We start from the raw sequence: 22,449 nt of genomic DNA, 5'->3' as shown, positions 1-22,449 counted from the left end.
TTTTATTTTTGTTGGTGTATCTTTGGATCACCTTCCTAGAAGTGGGGTTGCTGACTCCAGTTGTATTAATATGTCAATTTCCTTCCAAAGTTGTATCATTTGCGTTTCTACCTGAAATATGTCAGAGTCCAAGAGTACCTATTTCTCTCACAGCATCCAAGAATTATTGGCTTTCTTTCCTCAGTCTTTAAGATGTTTAGGCATGTGTTTGTGACTTCAGTAGCAAGTATTTTCCTAGTCATCATTTGTCACTTAGCTTTGCTGCTGATGACTTTTGCTGTGCAGAAAAAAGAAGGTTTTATATACACTCCAATTTGCCAATATTTTTTTTTTATTGCTTCTGGATGTTAAGTCACAGGGAAGTTTTCTTCACAAAGGTTTGCAGGAAAACTTGCCATGTAGCTCGTGAATTTCTGGAGGCTTGATTGGTGACTGGGATGGTTACAAACTTTAGGGGCCCAGTCCTAGAGATACCCCCACACTTTTATGAGTTTTACCTGCAGGAACCCTACGAGGTTCTCACGTGAAGGTCCAAGGAAATCTCTTCATGCTTCCAGCAGGGCGAGGGGAAAAAATCACTCCTATGCGATACACCTGCAGACTTCTGTTCTTAACCAGCAGCTGCCCTCAAGGGGAATTACTCTACCAGCGTGTGGACTGCCTAGCAGAAGGGGAATACCCAGTTCCAACCTCCTCTGTATCCTACCTACGAGTGTTTTTTTTTTAAATGCTGTAAAGAGCTTGTGAAGGTCATAGCCCAGGGGGCCAGTGTTGTGGCTGGACTAACAAGTCAAGCTGCTGCCCGCAATGCCATGGGCACCAATTCAAGTTCCAACTGCTCCACTTCTGATTCAGCCTGGGAGGATGGCCCAAGTACTTGGGACCCTGCACCCACGAGGGATTTTGGAAGGTGCTCCTGGCTCCGGGCTTGAGCCCAGTCCAGTCCCGGTTATTGTAGCTAGTTGGGTCGTAAAGCAGGTGAAAGATTCATTCATTCATTCTCTCTCTCTCTCTCTCTCTCTCTGTAACTCTTCCAAATAAATAAATAAATATTTAAAAAAGAAAGAAAAGAAATGTCATAGCCTAGGAGTCCAGATTCACTCGCTCAGAAACTATCAAAGACGTAGAGAATATTTCCCCCAGAACTCACCAACCACAGACTCTTATAGAATAGATTGTATCAGAAAGAACCGAAGACTCAGACCCCATTTAAAAGGAGTCTTCAGAGAAATCCAAAGACCACAGGGGAGACCAAAAATAAGGACTCTAGGGGAAATGTTAGCCTTTGACACCTACTGTTTGTTGTGCCAAAAGTAAACCCAGTCTAACTCTTGGCAGGATAAACATAAAACTTCAAACTAAATGCCTATTTAACACAGTCCCTTTTACCCAACACATCATGTTCCAGCTTTCAACAAAAAATGACAAAGCATGCTAACAGGCAAAAGCATAGTCTAAGAGAGAAAGCAAACTGCAGAACCAAACTCAGATACAGCAGCCAACTTGGAACTGTCAGACCAGGAATTTAGAATAACCATGATTAATATGCCAAGGGCTCTAATGAAAAATGCTAAAGCTTGTGGAGCAGGTGGTTAATGTAAGCAGAGAAATGGGGACTCTAAGAAAAGTCAGAAGGAAATGGTAGAAAGTTTTCTAAAATTATAACTGATAAACAAATTCAGTAGAGTTGCAAGATACAAATCAACCCACAAAAATCAGTAGACTTTTGGTACACCCAAATACATAGAGCAAGATGTTGGTTATAGAGTGTGCAGGGGAAGCAAATGGGATGGGAAGACGTGGATCAAAGGGGACAAAGTTGCAGTTATGCAGGATGAATGAATGTAGAGATCGAATCATGTCATGAGGAGTATAGTTAATAGTACTATATACACACACACTTACATATACTAGAATAGGTTTTAGGCATTCTTACCACACACACACAAAGGTAAATATATAGGAGGATAGGTATGGCAATTCTCAAAAAAAGTTCTGAAGACTGTTTGAAAGGCAGAGTTACAGAGAGACAGCTCTCAGCCACTTCCATCCCAGTTGGCCACAAAAGCCAGGGCTGCGCCAGGCCAAAGCCAGGAGCTTCACCCTCATCTCCTCTGTGAATGCAGGAGCCCAAGGACTTGAGCCATCTTCTGCTGCTTTCCCAGATGCATTAGCAAAGAGCTAGATCAGAAGTGGGGCAGCCAGAAATCAAACCAGCACCCCTATCGGATGCCAGCAACACAAATGATGGCTTTACCCACTATGCCACAATGCTGCCTCCCCCCAGAAAGGATTTTTATACATCCATAACAAACTGACAAATTATAAGAGGAACTTCCATTCACGATAGTCACAAAAAAATTACCTTGAAATAAATTTAACCTCTACAGTGAAAATTATAAAGCACTAATGAAAGAATTCAAGAAGACATGAAAAGTGTCAAGAGTTCTCATGTTCATGAATTGGAAGAATAATATATTAAAATGTCCATACTTCCCAAAGTGATTGACAGATTCAGTGCAGTCCCCATGAAAATATCGTTGACATTCTTCTCAGAACTAGAGGCAAAAAAATTCTAAAATTCATAGGGAATCACAAAAGCCCCCAAAGCTATCTTGAACAACAACAACAAAAAGCTGGCATAATCCTTATACTGGATTTCAAGACATGCTACAGAGCTATTGTAGCCAGAACAGCATGGTACTGGCACAAGAGCTGACACATAGACCAATGGAACAGAACAGTTATTTTAGAAATGAATCTAAACATCTACAGCTGGTCTCTGACAAAAATGCCAGAAACACAACTGGAGAAAGCGTAGTCTCTTCAATAAATGGAAAATGGGAAAAATTGGATATCCATATGCAGGAGACTGAAACCTCCCCCATCACCACCACCACCCTAGCCCTCCTATTACCCTATACAAAAATCAACTCAAAATGAATCAAGGATCTAAATGTGAGACTTGAAACTCTGAAACTACTAGAGGGAAACAGGGAAAACACTTCAAAACATTGACATAGGCAATTAGTTTTGGATAAGGCCCCACATGCACAAACAGAAACAAAAATAGATAATTGGGATTATCTCAAACTGAGAAGCTTCTGCACAGCAAAGGAAAGCATCAACAGAGTGAAAAGACAGCCAACAGAATGAGAGAAAATATTTGCAAACTACTCATCTGACAAATGATTAGCATCCAGAACATACAGAGAACTTAAAACACAACAGGGGAAAACATTTGGCCTGCATTTGAGATGCAAGATGCCTGCATCCCACATCAGAGTGCCTCAGTTCAGTGCCTAGCTCTGGCTCCTGACTCCAGCTTCTTGCTGGTTTGGATCCTAGGAAGAAGCTGTAATGGACCAACTGATTGGATTGCTGCCACCCACGTGGGAGACCTGGATTCGGTTTCCAGCTCCCAGCTTTGCTTGGCCCAGCATCATGGGCATTTGGGGCATGGGCCAGCAGAAGGGAATGCTTGCTTGCTCACTCTGTCTCTCAAATAAATAAAGTTTTAAAACCATCAACAGCAACAAAAACCCAAATAATACAGTTAAGAAATGGGCAAAGGATGTAGAAATTTTCCAAAAGCAAGAAACACAAATGGCCAAAAAAGTGTGAAAAATGCTCATATCCCTAGCCATAAGAGAAATGCAAATCAAAATTGCAGTGAGATTTTATCTTACTACAGTTCAAATGAGGATTACACAAAGACAAATAATAAATACTGGTGAGGATATGGAGAAAAGGGAATCCTTATACACTGTGAGTAGGAAGACACATTAATACATTACCAAGGACAGTATCGGGTTTGTTCAAAAACTTAAATCTACCTTATGACCCAGTTATCCCACTCCTGGGGATACATCCAAAGGCAGTGAACTCTGCATATGAAGAAGATAGTTACTCTTCATGCTCACTGCAGCACTGTTCATGATGGTATTGCCAAGACAGGGAATCAACCTAGGTATCCGTTGGTAGATGAATGGATAAGAAAATGTAGTATTTATAGACAATGGACTTTTATTCTACCATAAAAAATGAAATCCTGGCGTTTGCAGCAAAATAGATGAAACTGGAGCTCATTTTGTTAAGCAAAATAAGGAAAAGATGGACAAATACCATGTTCTCCTTGTTGATAACCTCATGGATAACCCATAAGTAAAATTATGGTGTATAAAGAGTTCTTACATATTAATATGTGAAATCAGTACATCTTGGTTACGTGATAAGGGGATAAAAGAAGAAAATAAATGTATTTGTCTCACATACACACACACACACACATATTTGCTCCATAACAAAATAAGGAAGACATTCCCTTGATAATTACAGTCCTTATTTCTGTAACTACTCAAGTGGTCATAGGTGATATTTGTAACTGTCTTCTACTACTACCCACTCCATATTCCTTGCCTTCAGCAAGTCCCTCAGCAGGGTGCAGTTTGCTTACCTAGAGGGGAGACCCAAACTTTCATTCTTAAAGGGTCTGGTCTATTAGTTGCCCCTGGATTGGATGGTATAGTTTTCCACTGACATAAACCTATATTCCAGACATATCCTACCATGTCCACTGTAGAATAGTAGTCCGATTTTCCCGTGGTTGTCAGAATCAATTACACAGCCAGCCCAGTAACCATTTTTGCCTATTGATTCAGAGACACAAGGAGCCCAAATGGGCAGACAGCAGCCTTAATTTCATTCAGCTCAGTGGATTCATTCCATGTCTCCTGGTGGAAGCATTCCTCCCTTTGGACCTGAGACTTCTAGGCCAGTAGATCATAGGTCACAAACAGAAAGCAAAATTGTTGTCAGAGGGTAACTAGGGGTAAAAGTGAGTGATGCCGTTCCCATGACCACCCTGTGATTCTTGGACTCAGTAACCCTTTATGGGAGAAAGAGTACCATATATTTGGTGCTGACTCAATATAGAACCTTATTTTATCTCTGCAAGTTCCTGCCTCCTAGATGGCACTATAGAAACATCTTCAAAAAAGGCCATTCCAATGTTCTCTCCAGCCACCTGCTTCAGAATAGTGGGGAATATGGTAGGGCTAATGAATTCCACGATCAGGGCCCAATGCAATACTTCATTTGCTGTGAAGTGAGTTCTTTGATGAGAAGCAGTGCTGTGTGGAATACCTTCGTGGTGGGTAAGCCATTCTATAGGTCCATGATAATAGTTTGGGCAGGAGTGCCGCATGTAGGGAAGACAGATACATATCCAAAGTGAAGTGTCCATTCCAGTGAGAAGAGAATACTGCCTCTTCCTTGATGGAAGTGGCCCAATGTAATTAATCTCACACCAGGGAGATGGCTGACTCCCCTGAAGAATGTTGCCGTATGAAGGAATCCGTGTTGGTCTCTGCTCCTGGCAGATCATACACTCAGCAATGGCCATAGCTAAGTGGATCTTGGTGAGTGAAAGTCCTTGTTTCTAAGATGAGCAATCTCCACCCCTGCCACCATGGCCACTTTGTTCATGAGCCCATTGGGCAGTGACAGGGAAAGTAGCTGTCTGGGATCTACGGAACAGGCCATCCTATCTACTTGATTATGAAAACCCTTCTCTGCTGTGGTCACCCTTTGGGGAATCTTCATGTGGGATACAAATGCCTTCATGAGGTTTTGCCCACAAGAAAAGTCCATCCATGTACTTCTTCCCCAGATCTCCTGGTCATTTATTTTTCATTCATGTTCCTTGCATATCCTTGCCCATTCAGCCAAACTATTGGTTATAGTCCATGAATCAGTTTATAATCTCATGTCTGACTATTATTTCTTTTGTTTTATGTTTATTTGAGAGGTAGACACAATTCCAACTTGCTGGTTCACTCCCCAAATGCCTACAATGACCAATGCTAGGCCAGGCTTATGCTAGTTGCTAGGAACTTGATCTAGGTCTCCCCCATAGGTGACAGGGAGAATGGAACTACTTGAGCCATCACCTCCTGCCACTAGTGCACATTATCAGTAAGCTGGAATCTAGCAGAGCCAGAACGCAAACCCAGGCACTCTGCCATGGTACGCAGGCATCTTAATCAGTGTCTTAACCACTAAGTCAAATGCCTGCCCCTGGCCATTTCTTCTTCTATGCAAAGTACACAACCAGGTACATTGCTTGGAATTCTGCCCACTGGGAGGATTTCCCTCACCACGGTCCTTCAGGGTTGTCCCAGAAAAGAGATTGTAGTGCTGCCGCTGTGTATTTTCAGGCGGTGTCTATATATCTTGATGAACCATGAAGGTCCAAATTTTCTCTTCCTCTGTCAAATGATTGCAGGGAACTCCTCCTGAAGCCACCCCTGCAGGCTGGGAGAGAGAAGGTAACATGGCAGAATTGGGACCATGGACAATCGAACCACTTCTCCTGCGACATACTTGTGTGTTCAGGGCCTGCCCAGGCCTAGCCCATAACATTGCTGTTTGAAGGCTGAGTGCTGTTGTACACGTCCAACTTTATGACTTGCTGGGCTAGTTACCACCCAGTTCTTGATGGGTAGTTCAGGTCAGATGGCACCTTAGCAGCCCATGGTTAAGTGTTCAAGCTCTATGTCCCTGTAACAAGCCAACAGCTGTTTCTCAAATGCAAAGGAGTTACCCCAGAGAGGATTGCAAAGCTTTGTTCCAAAATCTGAGGACCTCTGTTGTGATTCACACGTGGGAGGCCGACAGAGGTTCCAAGCAGCTTCCTGCTCGGCCACTGCCACTTCAAGTACCCTTGGATCTGCTCGACCATATGGACCAAAGAGCAGAGCAGCCTGGGTCTGTGTCAGAGACTTCTCTTGTCATGGGTCCCCTTGGGAGGAGCTTTCCTCATCACTTGGTAAATGGCCTGGACTCACATACCCAAATGAGGAATATGTTGGAGACATATATTTTTTCCACTAGGTATTCTGTCTCAATTTTCTGTTGTAGGAAAGGCCAAATCCAACAACTTACCATCACCTTAGGAGGGATATCTTGACCTGCTTAGTCTACCACTGGACCTGTTGAAATATCACTGAGGCCTCTGAATTTTTGTCAAATTTCTTTCTTACCCTTTGACATACAAATGTGTTACCAATAAATCTACAGAAATTGTTATTTGCTCTCTGGGTCCAATTAGCCCATGGTTGGGAACGTAATGGATCAGTATGATATTTTAAGGAAAGAAAAGGTGATCAGTTTCCCTGAAAACTAAATTATGACTTAGGACTGGCAAGTGGGCACACCCTGAAGGAGAACAGTGATGGTGTATTGCTGACCTTGCCAACTCAAAGAAAACTGCTTCTGGTAGTCCTTACTAAGGAATGGAGAGAAAAGTATTTGCTGTTTTTCCACACTACCCAGCAAGGGGTCCATATGGCATTGTTCTTGATTCCTTGCATAACTTAAAGGGAAGCTGTCACAATGTCTGGAGCCCTTGATGTCCTGCAAATGAAGGAGGAGGGTGACCTCAAGTACCTTGCAGCAGGAAGCCACCTAGGTGACACCAACCTTGACTTCCAAATAGAGCAGTACATCTGCAGGAGGAAAAGTGGTGGCACCTACATCATCGATCTGAAGAGGACCTGGGAGAAGCTTTTGTTGGCAGCCTGTGCCATTGTTGCCATTGAAAACCCTGCTGATGTCCGTGTCACCTCCTCCAGGAACACTGGCCACAGGGCTGTGCTGAAGTTTGCTACTGCCACTGGAGCCTCTCCAATTGCTGTCCGCTTCACACCTGGAACCTTCACTAACCAGATCCAGGAAGCCTTCCGGAAACCACAGCTTCTGGTGGTTACTGATCCCAGGGCTGCCCACCCTCCTCTCAGAGAGGCATCTTATGCGAACTTGCCTACCATTGCTCTGTGTAACACAGACTCTGTGCTCTGAGGACATTGCCATCCCAAGCAACAGCAAGGGAGCCCACTCAGTGGTTCTGATGTGGTGGATGCTGGCCCAAGAGGTTCTGCACATGTGTGATACCAACTCCTGTGCACTCCCATGAGAGGTCATGCCTGATCTCTACTTCTATAGAGATCCTGCAGAGATTGAAAAGGAAGAGCAGGACATTGCTGAAAAAGCTGTGACCAAGGAGGGACTTCAGGGTGAATGGACAGCCCCAGCTCCTGAGTTCACTGCCACTCAACCTGCGATTACAGATTAGTCTCACTGGTGCCCTCTGCTGCCTATTCAGCGATTCCCAGCTGAAGACTGGAGCTCTCAGCCCACTCCTGAAGACTGACTTGCATCTTCCACTGCTCAGGCCACCAGATGAGTAGGATCAACCACTGAGCGGTCTTATCCTGCTCTTCCCAGTCTAAAGCAATGTCCTCAGAGTGCAGAGTCTGTGTTACACAGAGCAATGGTAGGCAAGTTCACATAAGAGGCCTCTCTGCGAGGAGGCTGATAGAAATAAACACCAGTTTCTAAAAAAAAAATTATTTGCTGTTTTCATTAGCTGCATGGCAGGTGCAAGGAGATGTGTTAATCTGCTCAAACACTGAAGCAACATCTGGGACAGCAGTTAGAATTGGAACCATCACCTGGTTAATCTTATAATCAAGCCCTGTCCTTCTCCAAGGTTCATCTGTCTTCTGCATGGGCCCAGGAGGAGAACTGAATAGGGATGTGGTAGGAATCGCCACCTTTTCATCTAGTAAGTCCTTGATGGTGACACTAACCTCTCCCGTTCTCCTAGAGATGCAGCATTGCTTTGGGCTTACTCTTTTCTAGGGTGGAAGCAGTTCTAGCAGCTTCCATTTGGCCTTTCCCACCACATTAGCCTGCCCTCCATGGGTTAGGGAACCAATGTGGGAACTCTGTCTGGTGCTGAGTGTCTGTTCTAATTATGCTTTCCAAGACTGGGGAAATAACCAGAGTGTGGGTTCAGGGATTCACTAGGCATGCTGTGAAATGGGCTGGGGCCAGAACCCAATAATCCCCTGACCTATGTTATGTCTGCTCTGACTGGTGAACCACAGTGGTGTGTTGGGCCTCCTGGGTTAATGTCCACTCAGAGCCAGTGTCCAGTCATCCCTGGGAAGTCTGCTTATTTTCTTTTCCCAATGTACAGTTACTCTGGTAAAAAGTTATTTGTCTCTTGGGAAAGATCAGGGGAAGGAGTATGACCATAAATTTTGGGTGGTGTACCAAGGTCCTTCCTCAAAGAGATCTGCTCTCCCCTTCATTCTGTTCTGGACCTGTGAACTGGCACAGGTCTGGGAATTGACTGGAGAGCCAGGGCTCTGTTTTTGTGACACCAGTTAGATCTGTGATCACTTGACCTAGCATTTTGCTGCTTACATAGATCAAATGAGAATTTAGTAGGCTTCTATCTCACTTCTAGGAACACCATGCTCAACTCACTCATGCCTGAGTCATACATTCTGAGCTGCTTGATTGTGCTGTCCACGATGATGACCACTCCTATTTTGCCTCTGGTGGCTGAGTGCCATCACTTGGCCCCTGCCACCCCAAGATAAACCTTCTTGTGGAGAGTAGCCTCATCATCCACTTTCAGCCTAATCCAATTTAACCTTACTAGAGCACTACTATTGCGAGGCAAGTTGCTTATGAACAACTTACCAGAGAGCTACATAATAAGACAAAGCCTGTCTACTAAACACAAATTGTATACTCTTATCAACAACAGATGCTAGCAATGATTTCTGGGTTCCCCAGCAGTTAGCATTCTGACTAAGCACAGGGCCCGCTGATTTGCTAACAACTTCCTTTTTTTTTTTTTAAGATTATTTGTTTATTTGAAAGTCAGAGTTACAGAGAGACAGAGAAGGAGAGGCAGAGAGAGAGAGAGGTCTTCCATCCACTGGTTTACTCCCCAATTGGCTGCAATGGCCAGAGCTACGCTGATCTGAAGGCAGGAACCAGGAGCTTCTTCCAATTCTGCCACCCAGGTGCAGGGGCCCAAGAACTTGGACCATCTTCTGGTGCTTTCCCAGGCCATAGCAGAGAGCTGGATTGGAAGTGGAGCAGCTGGGTCTCGAACCAGCACCCATATGGAATGCCGACACTGCAGGCGGTGGCTTTACCCACTACACCACAGCGCCGGCCCCAGATAACACCTTCCTACTCCTGGACTACTCCTTACTGTTCCAAGCCTCACCTCCCTGGATGCCACCTAAGCTCCTGATCTTTCCATATTTTCTCTTTGCCACCAAGTTATGAACTGAAGCCACAAAATGGGAGATGCAATTTGTTCTGATTTTGTAGCTCTAGTTTTCCTCCTACCTAGTGCTTACTTTCCATTTGATGTTTTACACAAAGAGAAGGGAACAGGCTCTGGATTCCTTAAGGTATCAGACCATTTTGCATTCCGAACCCCTTTTATAGTGTCAATATTTTAAAACTATCAAAATAAATAGGGTAGATTGTAAGCAACTTTAGAGATTGGGATCTTTGCAATCTGTTACGGTTAAATGTCAAACTGGATAATGTCAACATTAATCAAAATAGCCAGCTAAGAATTGAAATGGTGCAAGAGCTATTTGAGTCCCTAACATCTAGGAAGTAATATTGCATTAGCAGATGTCAAAGTTAACAATGTTAGCCAACTAAACATGGAACTTTGTGAACATATGTTGGAAGTTAGCTTATCAACCTCGATATTAATCATGCTTTGGACAGTAGACAGACAATCTATAAACACTCAGTTTGCATCATGGAAGAAAACTGATTTTCTTCCATTGCTGTGGAAACCCCGACCATATTTCTTGTCACACTTGAGATAAGCTCATTGACTACATTCCATCTAACCTTGTACATACTTCTGTGGTTAGGATTTACTGCCATCTGTTCTAATTATTTGTTTATCTGTCAGTCTCCTACACTAGACTGTAAGACTCTTGAATGTCTGCAAACGTGTAAGGGAATAAACAGGGGGTATGGAGTTAAAAAAAGACTTGGATTTAGATCCTGGCCCTAGAATGTCCTGTGTCATCATGGACAAGTTTCTTAACTTCGCTAAGCCTTAGAGTGTTGTGGGGGTACTTGACCCCTGGCTAGGCTTGTTCCAAGTTCTTATCTCCACATGAAAAGAGAATTCAAGGAGGAGACATAAAGGTATCCAGGAAAGCAAGATTTATTGAAAGGGATAATACACACACACATACACGCGTGCAGGCACCCTCCCTTCAGAAAGAAAGGAGGACAGCTGTCTCCACCGAAGTTGGGATTGTCCTTTTATAGGATAGGGGATGGTGCCTGGGGCAAGGCCTTATATGGTATTCAAAGAAAGCAAAGTTTGGGTGGGAGGTAAGTACCATTCAGTTCCATGTCAGATTTCAGAGCGTCATGGCATGTCATACATGTCTCCACATAGGGCTGGAGCATGCACATGGTCATCTCTAGGAAAATGTCGGGTATCTCATGCACAATGTGAAGTGAGACTCAGGTGCCTGTTGGGGAATTAGTGTGCAGCACCTGCAGTCACGTTGGATATTTCCAGCCGGCGAGCACAGAAGGGGTGGGGTTGGAAGTGAACATGCATGCAGATGCTGCAAGCAGTCCTCAGCTTCTCCTCCATCATTAGATACCTGCCTATTCACATCAATAGTATTGCTTTGTAAAAATGGGTTTCCAATGCCCAAATAGAAAAGTTGATTAAGATTGAATGATATCGGGACTGGCATGGGTGCCGCTTCTGGTCCCGGCTGCTCCTCTTCTGATCCAGCTCTCTGCTGTGGCCTGGGATAGCAGTGGAAGATGGCCCAAGTTGTTGGGCCCCTGTACCCGCATGGGAGACCTGGAGGAAGCTCCTGGCTCCTGACTTTGGCCATCTGGGGAGTGAACCAGCAGGTGGAAGACCTCTCTCTCTCTACCTCTCTCTGTAACTCTGTCTTTCAAATAAAACAAATATTTTAAAAAAGGATTGAATGATATCATTTACTATATATAAAGATCCTTGGTTATAATCAAGGGAAGGATACTATATCACACTTAAGCTAATTAGGAGAAAAACACATAACAACTAAAAGCAATGTGTAATCTGGGATAGGATTGTGAGTTGGAGGGGAAGTTGATATAAAGGAAATGATTGGGACAATTAGGATAACATAAGAAATAAACCTTTTTAAAATAGTTTATCTTAAATTCTCTGAATTTGATTATAGAAAACGTCCTGGAACCCATATTGTGGCACAGCAAATTAAATTGCCACTTGCCAGTTCTCTGAATTTGATTATAGAAAACGTCCTGGAACCCATATTGTGGCACAGCAAATTAAATTGTCACTTGCCAGTTCTAGTCCCAGCTACTCTACTTCTGATCCAGCTTCTTGTTTATGTAACTAGGAAGAGGCAGAGGATGACCCAAGTACTTGGGCCCCTGCCACCCATATGGGAGACCAAGATGGAGTTCCTGGCTCCTGGCTTTAGGCTGACCCAGTCCTGGTTGTTGTGGCCACTTCGGAAGTGAACCAGCAGACAGAAGATCTGTCTTCTATTTGTCTCTCTGTCTCCACTCCCCTCCACCCCATCTCCCTGTCCTATAAATAAATAAAGTCTTTTTAAAATTTTATTATATAAAGAGGACAGATTTTATGCATTCCATAAGTACACTTCCAAGAAAACAACCACATTTCCCTCACTCCCCTGCTCCTCTTCAATCCTCCTCCCTCCCTCTCCTCTCAGAGCACGTGAGAGAGAGAGTCCCATATCAGAGTTTCTGGGTTCAACACTCAGCTCTGGCTCCTGACTCCAGCCTCCTGCTAATGAAAACCCTGGCAGGCAGCAGTGATGGCTCCAGTAATTGGGCCCCTGCCACCCAGTGGGAGACTTGGGTTAAGTTCCCAGCTTCTGGTTTCAGCTTGTCCAGTCCCGGCCATTGTGAGCATCTGGGGAGTGAACCCGTAGATGAGAGTTCTCTATTTGCTTCTCTTACTCTCAAATAAATTAATTAAGATATCATTTTTGTAACAAGAACATGATATTTGAAACTCTCAAATGACTCAGAAAAAATATATAGTGAACACTAAACACATATGTGCAAGTACGCCATACATAAACAAAAAGCAATAAAGTATGGAAAAATATTAATTAGTGAATCTAAAAAATAATATGGAAGTTATTTGAACTGTCATTGTCATTTTATATTACTTTGAAATAATTGAATAAAAAAGTTTACATGAAAACAGGAGTAACTTATTGGAAAAAGGATGGGGCTCCCTAAATGAATAAGAGATCTGGAGAATCAAGCTTAGAAGCTCAATAGAAACCAGCACAGGCATTATTCAACTCTTAGAGTATCGCAAACGTTAAAATAACCCTTTACTTTCTTTTTTCTCAAAGAACATCTAATTTATCATCTTCTTCCTTTCTTTTTAAACTGACAGATAATGATCATACAGTTTTATTGGCTACACTGTGATGTTTTGGTACATTTATACATTGTGTATTGATCATCTCTAATATTTATCATTACTTTGTGATAAGAATATCCAAAATCCTCTCTTCTAGCTCTCCTGAATTAATGATACAGGAGAAAATGCTTTGTGATACAACGTTCCTTAATGTTACAATTTCAAGGTTTAATTTTGAATTTCAAATATTAAGAAAAACAGGAGAAACATGGTGGCACTGGGGTCAGCCATAACTTATTTCATAGAACATTGATGTTGCAGAGGCAACAAAATAAAACCATCAGAGAAATTATATAAAACATTTTGTACACAAGACCCCATCAATAGAGTTAAATGGCAATCTATTTGATGAGAAAATATTGGCAAATCATGTTTCATAACAGAGTAACATTGGGAATACTTTACATATAAGAAAATCTTACAACTCAAAACATTTAAAAACTATACCCACCCTCTGTGTGATAGGACACCAGCACTTATTCCTCGTACCTAGCTGTGATTTGTACCTGCAAACTAGTTTCTCCCCAGCACTTGTTCTTCCCTCTCCTCACCACCCTAGCCTCTGGTAGCCACAGTTCTGCTCATATTACTGCAAGCTCAGCTTTTTAGTATTCCACATATGAGTGAAACCATGTGATTTTTGTCTGCCTGTGCCTGGCTTATTTCGCTTAACTTTATGATCTCCACATCTATCCATGTTGTCACAAATGATGGGATTTTGTCCTTTTTTAATGAATACTTTTCCATTGCGTGCACAAACCACATTTTCTTTATCCATTCACCCACGGATAGACACTTGATTCTGTACCTTGGCTATCTTGAATCACCAATAACGTGACTGTCATTAGCAATAAACATGGAAGTACAGGGGTCTCTTTGATACACTGGTTTCATTTTCTTCCAGCCAGTGGTGGGATGGCCTCATCATATAGCAGATCTGTCTAGTTTTTTCCAGAACTTCTATCCTGTTTTCCATAGTGGCTGAACTAATCTCCACAAGAGTGCATAGGGCTCCCTTTGGCCGTGTCCTTGAGAATATTTGTTATATTTTGTCTTTTTGATCAGAGCCATTCTAACTGGGATGAGAGTCTCATGGTGATTTTGATTTGTATCTCCCTGATGGTTAATGGTGTGAGGCATTTTTCGTATACTTTTTGACCATTTGTGTATCTTCTCTTTTTATTATTTGAGGGAGAGAGAGAGTGCGTGCTAAACAGACAGAAAGCTCTGCATCTACTGGTTCACTCTCCAAATGCCCACAATAGTCAGGACTTGGCTGGGCTGTGCTGATGTCAAGAGTTAGGGACTCAGTCTGGGTCTTCTCCGTGGATTGCAGGAACCCAATTACTTGAGACATCATTACAGACCCCCAGGACCCACATTAGCAGGGGGCTGGAATCACAAAGAGCCAGGCATCAAACCCAGTTCCTAGCTCTGGTCCTAATTCCAGGCTCCTGCCACTGCACATTCCCACCCATGTGAGAGACACAGATTAGTTCCCAGCTCCTGGCTTCAGCGTGGCCCAGCCCCAGTTGTGGGCATTTGAGGAGTGAACTACCAAATGGGAATGTTTGTTTTCTCTCTCTGTTTCCCTCTCTTTCTGCATTTCAAATAAATAAAAATATTTTATTTTTTTTTAAAGATTTATTTTATTTATTTGAAAGAGTTACAGAGAGGTAGACAGAGAGTGAGGTCTTCCATCCACTGGTTCACTCCCCAGATGACCACAACAGCTGGAGCTGTGCCGATCTGAAGCCAGGAGCCAGGAGTTTCTTCCGGGTCTCCCACGTGGGTGCAGGGGCCCAAGGACTTGGGCCATCCTCTACTGCTTTCCCAGGCCACAGCAGAGAGCTGGATGGGAAGAGGAGCAGCCGGGACTAGAACCTGGCGCCCATATGGGATGCCGATGCCGCAGGTCAGGGCGTTAATCCACTGCGCCACAGCACTGGCCCCAATAAATATATTTTAATATTTATTTATTTATTTTGAAAATCAGAGTTACACGGAGAAAGGCAGAGACAGAGAGATCTTCCATCTGCTGACTCACTCCCCAGATGGCCAGAATGGCCAATACTTGGCTAGGCCGAAGCCAGGAGCCAGGAATTTCATCTGGGTTTCTCACATGGGTGACAGGACCCAAACATTTGGGCCATCTTCCACTGTTTTCTCAGGTCATTGGCAAGGAGCTGGATCAGAAGTGGAACAGACAGGTCATGAACCAGCACCCATGTGGAATGCTAGCATTACGGGTGGCAGTTTTACCCACTATGCCACAATGCTGACCCCAAAATAAATAAAATTTTTAAGACCTCCAGCACCCTGATATGGGACACTGTATCCCAACCAGTGGCCTAACTGTGAGGCCAAAAGTCCACTCCTGTGCAACTTCTTTTTTAAAATGTCCCTTTTGGAGCCAGTGTTGTTATATGGCAGGTTGGGCTGCCACCTGCAACGCCAGCATTCCATATGCGTTCTAGTTCAAGTCCAGCTGCTCTGCTTCTGATTCAGCTTCCTGTTAATGCACTTGAGAAGGCAGTGGAAGACGGTCCAAGTACTTGAGCCCCTATACCCATGTGGAAAACCCGAATGGAGTTCATGGCTCTCCTGTCTAGTCTTGCCTAATCCTGGCAATTGTGGCCATTTTGGGAAGTGAGCCAGCAGATAGAAGATTCTCTTTCTCTCTCTCTTTCTCTTTCTCTATCTGTCTCTCTCTACCTTTCAAGTAAATAAATAAATAAATATTTTAAGTAAAAAAAATTTAAAATTTCCCTCTTTTCATCACTTTGTGCATGCACATGACTCACAATCCTAGGAGACAGCGATCTGTTGGGTGAATCAGTACTGGAGTGAGGCTGGGATCTGACAGGAGTTTCCAGAGGGGTTTCATTATTGTATCCGTCAAAAACAGTGCCTGGCTCAGCATGTAGTAAGTGTTCAAAACAATTTTTAATGCATCTTTGTGCTCATATACAACAGTCTTAGTTCCCTTCTTTCTCGTCTGTAACTCAGTTCTGAGCATTTTGCAAAGCACGTAGTAGGTGCTCTAAGACAGCCGGCGATGGAGTTGTTACATTAGCATAGCCTGTAGTCAACGGCTGCTGCTCAGCGGTGTGAGATGTGCACATCAGGAGTCCTACTTTCCTCCTTGTTGGGGAGTGGATTGTGCTGGCACACACAGTCTGCCTCCCAGCTCCAAATGTCTGTGCTAAAATATAAAGAGGTGTCAAGAAAGTATTGTGGATGATTTGAGAGTCACCACCACTTAATCACTTTGAGATATTAGCGAGAGGGGAGAGTAAGTCTTTTAATCTCTCTGAATGTTACATAGTATTTATGTTATGGCCACTAACCCCTTAGAGAACTCCCTAAGGCTACGTGATAATCCTATCACATTTCTCTTCTACTCTCCTAGATAGCTTCCCCTCTCTTTCAATCATCTATGTCTTCCTCCATCCTGACTCCCTTGAATGATTCTTCCCAGAAGTTGTAGAAACCACTCCTGCTAGATTCTGTTAACCAACATTTCGTTACATGGCTACATGGCCACACCTACCTGCAAAGGAAGCTGGAAAAAGTCTTTATGATGAGAGGGCATGTACCCAGCTATAGTCCTGGGCTTCTATTGTTAAGAAGAGGAAGATGGACATTGAGACATACTAGCAATCTACCCGCTGATGGATTTGTCCTGTTTCCTGAGGCTAGGGATATAACTTCAGAATGGTGACTGATTAGCCCCAGTAGGCCATGGTTCTGTCTAGCACTCAACTCTTTCTCTGGCCTGCTTAGTTGGCCCTCTCCTAGATGGTAATTTCATCATCATTGTTGAGGGAGCCTAGGACTAGAAGTAGGCCAAACTCCATCCCACGCTCCTTGCCAGCATGTACACACTGAACAAGACAGGATGCAAGTTCGGATATAACAGGATCTGCCAACAGACAACAAGATTCAGGTTTTGACAAAAACAGGTTAGGAAAGGCTGCCCCTGCCTTCAACAATAGCTAATGTATGACCACTACATTTGCTCTTGGGAGCTGATATGGTAACGACATACAATTACTCCTAGACTGCGAGACCTCAACAGCTCGCTCTCTCTCGCTCTTGCTCTCTCTCTCTCTTTCTCGCTCTCTCTTTCACCCTCTCTCCCCATCTCACCTCTCCGTGTGCTGGGGATTTCTCTGTTTCCTACTTAAATAAAACTTTGCTGCTTCTCTTCTCACCATGGCATCCAGTCTCATAAATTGTCTTGGAGACCAGGGCACCATCCCCAACTCAACTCACCGGTTTTCTTGCAACAGCATTTCCCTCTTGTCAGAACCTCAGTAATGACTTTGCCATCCTGTCCCCCATTCAAGAAGACCTTGCTTCTTACCTCATTGGGAAACAGAAGCAAGTTACAGAGAACTTCTGCAAGTTCCCCTACCACATACACCCATCAGTACCCACCACTCTACATGTATGTCCACATTCTCTACCCTCTCCTGTTACTGCGCCTGAGCTGCTGGGAATGTTCTTAGCTAAGGTTAGCCTTCCACTGCCCCAGAAGATCCCACCCCTCACTGACTCACACAGCACTGCAGGAATTTTCATCTTTCTTTCCTGCATGGATCCCTTCTGGTTCCTTGTCCAGCATGTAAGGAACTTGCAGTCGTCACTCCTGTCCTCACAACTGTATTAAAAAAAAAAAAAACTGAATAAATTGAAGATCAATACCTCTTATTAGATCCATCAGAGAATTAAAGTCACAGGGCACATTGTTCCCCAAAATTAGAGGAGAAAATGGGTAAATACAGAGTACCACAGCTCTGAAGAGCAGAAGCCAGGGAGCAGAAAACTGCAGGAAGGAGAACAGTAAGAAAAACCCAACTTGGGCCGGCGCCGTGGCTCAACAGGCTAATCCTCCGCCTTGCGGCGCCGGCACACCGGGTTCTAGTCCCGGTCGGGGCACCGATCCTGTCCCGGTTGCCCCTCTTCCAGGCCAGCTCTCTGCTGTGGCCAGGGAGTGCAGTGGAGGATGGCCCAAGTGTTTGGGCTCTGCACCCCATGGGAGACCAGGAGAAGCACCTGGCTCCTGCCATCGGATCAGCGCGGTGCGCCGGCCGCAGCGCGCTACCGCGGTGGCCATTAGAGGATGAACCAACGGCAAAAGGAAGACCTTTCTCTCTGTCTCTCTCTCTCTCACTGTCCACTCTGCCTGTCAAAAAAAAAAAAAAAAAGAAAAAAAAAAAGAAAAACCCAACTTGTGATGGGTGAATTGCTAGAAAGTTGACAAGTTTGAGAGTTAAAAACGCAGTGGGGGTAGGGGACAATTTTATTGGATTTTACCCCCACTTCTGTGAGTTTGACCTCCAGGAACCTACCAGATTTTCAGAGTGGAGACCAAATGAGTGCCTCTATACCTGGGCCAGGCACAAATTTTAACATACGCCCCAAAGCATTTTGTACTTCTTAAGGATGCCTGCCCTCCAGGAAGACCAGTTACCAGAGCCCAGCAGGCAGAGGGAGGGGAAATACCCAACTCCAGCCCCCTTTTGCCAACTAAGGTGGGGGGACGGGCACGGCTCAGGGACACAGGCTCACTCAGAGACCCAGTCACTGCTCCACACAATGCTTCTGCTGTCCCCACACCTTACCACTGTGCCAGTGGGGCTTTAGTAAAATAACTGGGGAATACAACAGAAAGGGCCCGACACTCTCTGTGCCTTAGTTCAGAAATCTCGCAGACCACCGGGGAGGATGTTTTAGCCTCTGACACCTCGGCCGCAGCAAACAGTAAAACACCACCCAACTCCTAGCCAGATGACTATAAAACCTCACACTCAAGATGTATTTCCCTCAGTTCCTTTTACCCACTACATTATGTTCAACCTTCAGTATAAAATGAAAGGGCAGACGTTTGACCTAGTGATCAGGATGCTGGTAGAGATGCTCCATCTCGGAGTTGGTAGGTTCAATTCCTGGCTTTCCTCCTGACTGCATCTTCCTGCCCTTGCAGATCCTGGGAGGCAGCAGCAGTGGCTCAAGTATTTGGATTTCTGCCACCCACTTGGGAGTCCTGAATTGAGTTCCTGACTTCTGGCTTTGCCCACCCCCACCCTGCTCCTGCCTGGCACTGTTACTGATGTTTGGGGAGTGAACAGAGAGAGCTCTCTTCTCCTCTCTGTCTCTTTTCTATCTGTATCTCCCTCTGCCTCTCAAATAAAAAATAATGACAAAAACTACAAGGCACAAAAAAAAGCCAAAAAAACAATTTGATAAGACAGGGCAAGCATCAGAATGGGATTCAGATATGTGAGAGATGATGAAATTTTAAGACTAGGAATTTAAAATAACTTATTAATATGCTAAGGTTCTAAAGGAAAAGGTAAATCTTTGCCATCCTGAAAATATGCAGTTACTTCTCCCGTACAGAAGCAGATCCCTCTCATGGCCACCTTCCCCATCAGGTACTGTCTCAATTCTGCTCCTCTCACAACAAAACTTGAAAATATTGTCTGTAATTTTTCTTCTCCCATTCTTTTTTGAAACACCCTTTTTTATATAAAAATTTTAAATATAAGCAAAAATAGAGCCATACAGTGAATTTCCATATATACATTACCCAACCTCAAAATCTTTTAACTTTTTATCAATTCTGTTGCATTCTATTCCAACATTACTGGTATTTCCCCTGGAATATTTAAAGCCAAGTCCCATAAATCACATTTCACATGTAAATTCTTTAGAATTTGATCCTTAATAGCTAAGTGCTTTTTATACACAGGGGATTTTCAACAAGTTCATGGAAATACATATTATTTAAAAATTATGCATGCTAAATTTTTGCAACAAAATACATTTATCTCTTTTTTTAAAAAAAAGATTTATTTATTTAGAAGGCAGAATTATGAGGCCAGGGGGAACAGATCAATCTTCCATCTGCTGGTTCACTCCCAAATGAGAGCAACAGCCAATGCTGGGCCAGGCCAAAGCCAGGAGCCTGGCGCTTCATCCTGGTTTCCCTGTGGGTGCAGGGACCCAAGTACTTGGACCATCCTCTGCTACTTTCCCAGATACATGAGTAGGGAGCTAGATCAGAAGTGGAACGGCTGGGACATGAACCTGAGTTCACATGATATAGGCAATGGCTTGACCTGTGCCACAACACTGGCCCCTAAATCTATCTTTTAATTCTATTTTCTTCAGAAACTTTCTTTCTTTATTTATTTATTTGAAAGGCAGAGCTACAGAGGAGCCAGGAGCTTCATCTGGGCCTCCCATGCAGGTGCAGGGGCCCAAAGACTTGGGCCATCTTCCACTGCTTTCCCAGGCCGCAGCAGAGAGCTGGATTGGAAGTAGAACAGCCGAATCTCGAACCAGCATCCATATGGGATGCTGGCACTGCAGGCAGTGGCTTTACCCACTATGCCACAGCACCAGCCCCCAGAAACTTTTTGAAATTGCTTGTATAATCACAGTGTCCTATCACACCTAACAAATTAAAAATAGGACATTATTATCAACTAATGTCAAGATTTAAAGAAAGTGTGCATTTAGCCAAGTGGGTTAGACACCTGTAATGGAGTACCTGGGTTTGAGTCCTGGCTCTGTTCCCAATTCTATCTGCATGCTTATATATGCTAATATATTCATGGTAGTATGGACCTTGGGAAGTAGCAAGTAGTAAGATCCCTCCTATCCACTGAGACACATGGATTCCATTCCTGGCTCCTGGCTCCTGGCTTCAGCTTGGCTTAACCCTAGCTAGCAGATGGAAGCTCTTTCTCTATCAGTCTCTCTAAAGTAAATAACTTTTTGAAAAGATTTAAAGAAGCGGCATCACCACATATCCTACAGACACCGAAGGGACAACATAGATAACTTTATGCCAGGAAATTTAGCAGCTTAGATGAAATGAAAAAATTTCTAAAAACTTTTGACACAAAAGGAAATAGAAAATCTGTACCCAGGTGGGCATTGTTATGCAGGAGTTTAAACTACCATTTGGATCGCCTGCATCCCAATCCAGCTAATGCACACTTTGGAACAGATGATGGTTTAAGTATATAAGTCCTTGACACCCATGTTGGAGACCCACATGCAGCTCCTGGCTCCTGGCTTTGGCCTGGCCCAGAGCCAGCTATTACAGGCATTTGGAGTCTGGCCCAGTGGATGGAAGATGTCTCCCTGCCCCTGCCCCATCACTCTGCCTTTCAAATAAATAAAAAATAAGATTTAAAAATAAGGAAATGTTTACAACACCATCTTTATTAAATATATTAAAATTGTAGTTTAAAAGCTTCTTATAAAAAGAGATCCAAGCCAAAATGGTTACACTAGTGAATTATATTCAAATATTTAAAGAAAAACTCATACCAGCCTTATGCAAACTGTAAAAAAATAATGCTCTATACTTGTTGAAATGTCTGTATGTCTCAAAAGAAAACTCTTTTTCCAGTTGACTTGTTTAAATCAGTATTCAAATAAGGATCCACACATTGCATTTGGTTGCTATGTTTTCCAATTTTCTGGTAACCTGTACTGTCCTTATCCTTTTTTAATGCTTTTAATTGTTGAAGAACTGGTATATTTGTCCTATAGAATTTTCTACATTATATGTTAGACTTCCTCATGGTATAGCTTAGTTTGGCCCTTTATCAGCTGCTTTTCTGATATTCTGACATTTTCTGTCAATTGATGTCTGATCTAGAGCAAGGGGTGACAAACTATGGCCAACAGGCTAATCCTACACCAGAGCCTGTTTCTGTAAGTCCTGAAATATAACAATGGTCTTTTATGTATTTTACAGTTTCTGCCCATTTGACTTTTTAAAACAAGTAAATGTATATATGTAATGTATATATGCATTATTTATAGCATATATACATATATGCAATATGTATGTATGTATGATGTTTTGACATATGTGTAACTTAGAGTGGTTAAATCAAACCAACTGACCTCCAGTGCCTCACATGCTTATCCTTTTTTTGTAAGAACATTTAAAATTTACTCTCTTTGTAATTTTCAAGTATCCAATATGTTGTTCTTGGCTATAGTCATCACATTGTTCAATAAGTCACTGAAACTTGCTCCTCCTAACTGAAACTTGGTGTCTTTGGTCCAGC

At 43.3% G+C, this 22,449-nt stretch overlaps 1 pseudogene; it reads left to right on the top strand.

Annotated features, from left to right (window-relative positions):
* Positions 1–7,395: 7,395 nt before the first annotated feature.
* Positions 7,396–8,353, top strand: LOC133763844 (small ribosomal subunit protein uS2-like; annotated as a pseudogene).
* The last annotated feature ends 14,096 nt before the right edge of the window (positions 8,354–22,449 follow it).

Source organism: Lepus europaeus, chromosome 7 (genome assembly GCF_033115175.1).
Source record: "Lepus europaeus isolate LE1 chromosome 7, mLepTim1.pri, whole genome shotgun sequence".
In the NCBI taxonomy this organism is placed as follows: domain Eukaryota; kingdom Metazoa; phylum Chordata; class Mammalia; order Lagomorpha; family Leporidae; genus Lepus; species Lepus europaeus.
This window is presented reverse-complemented; position numbering and strand designations above follow the sequence as displayed.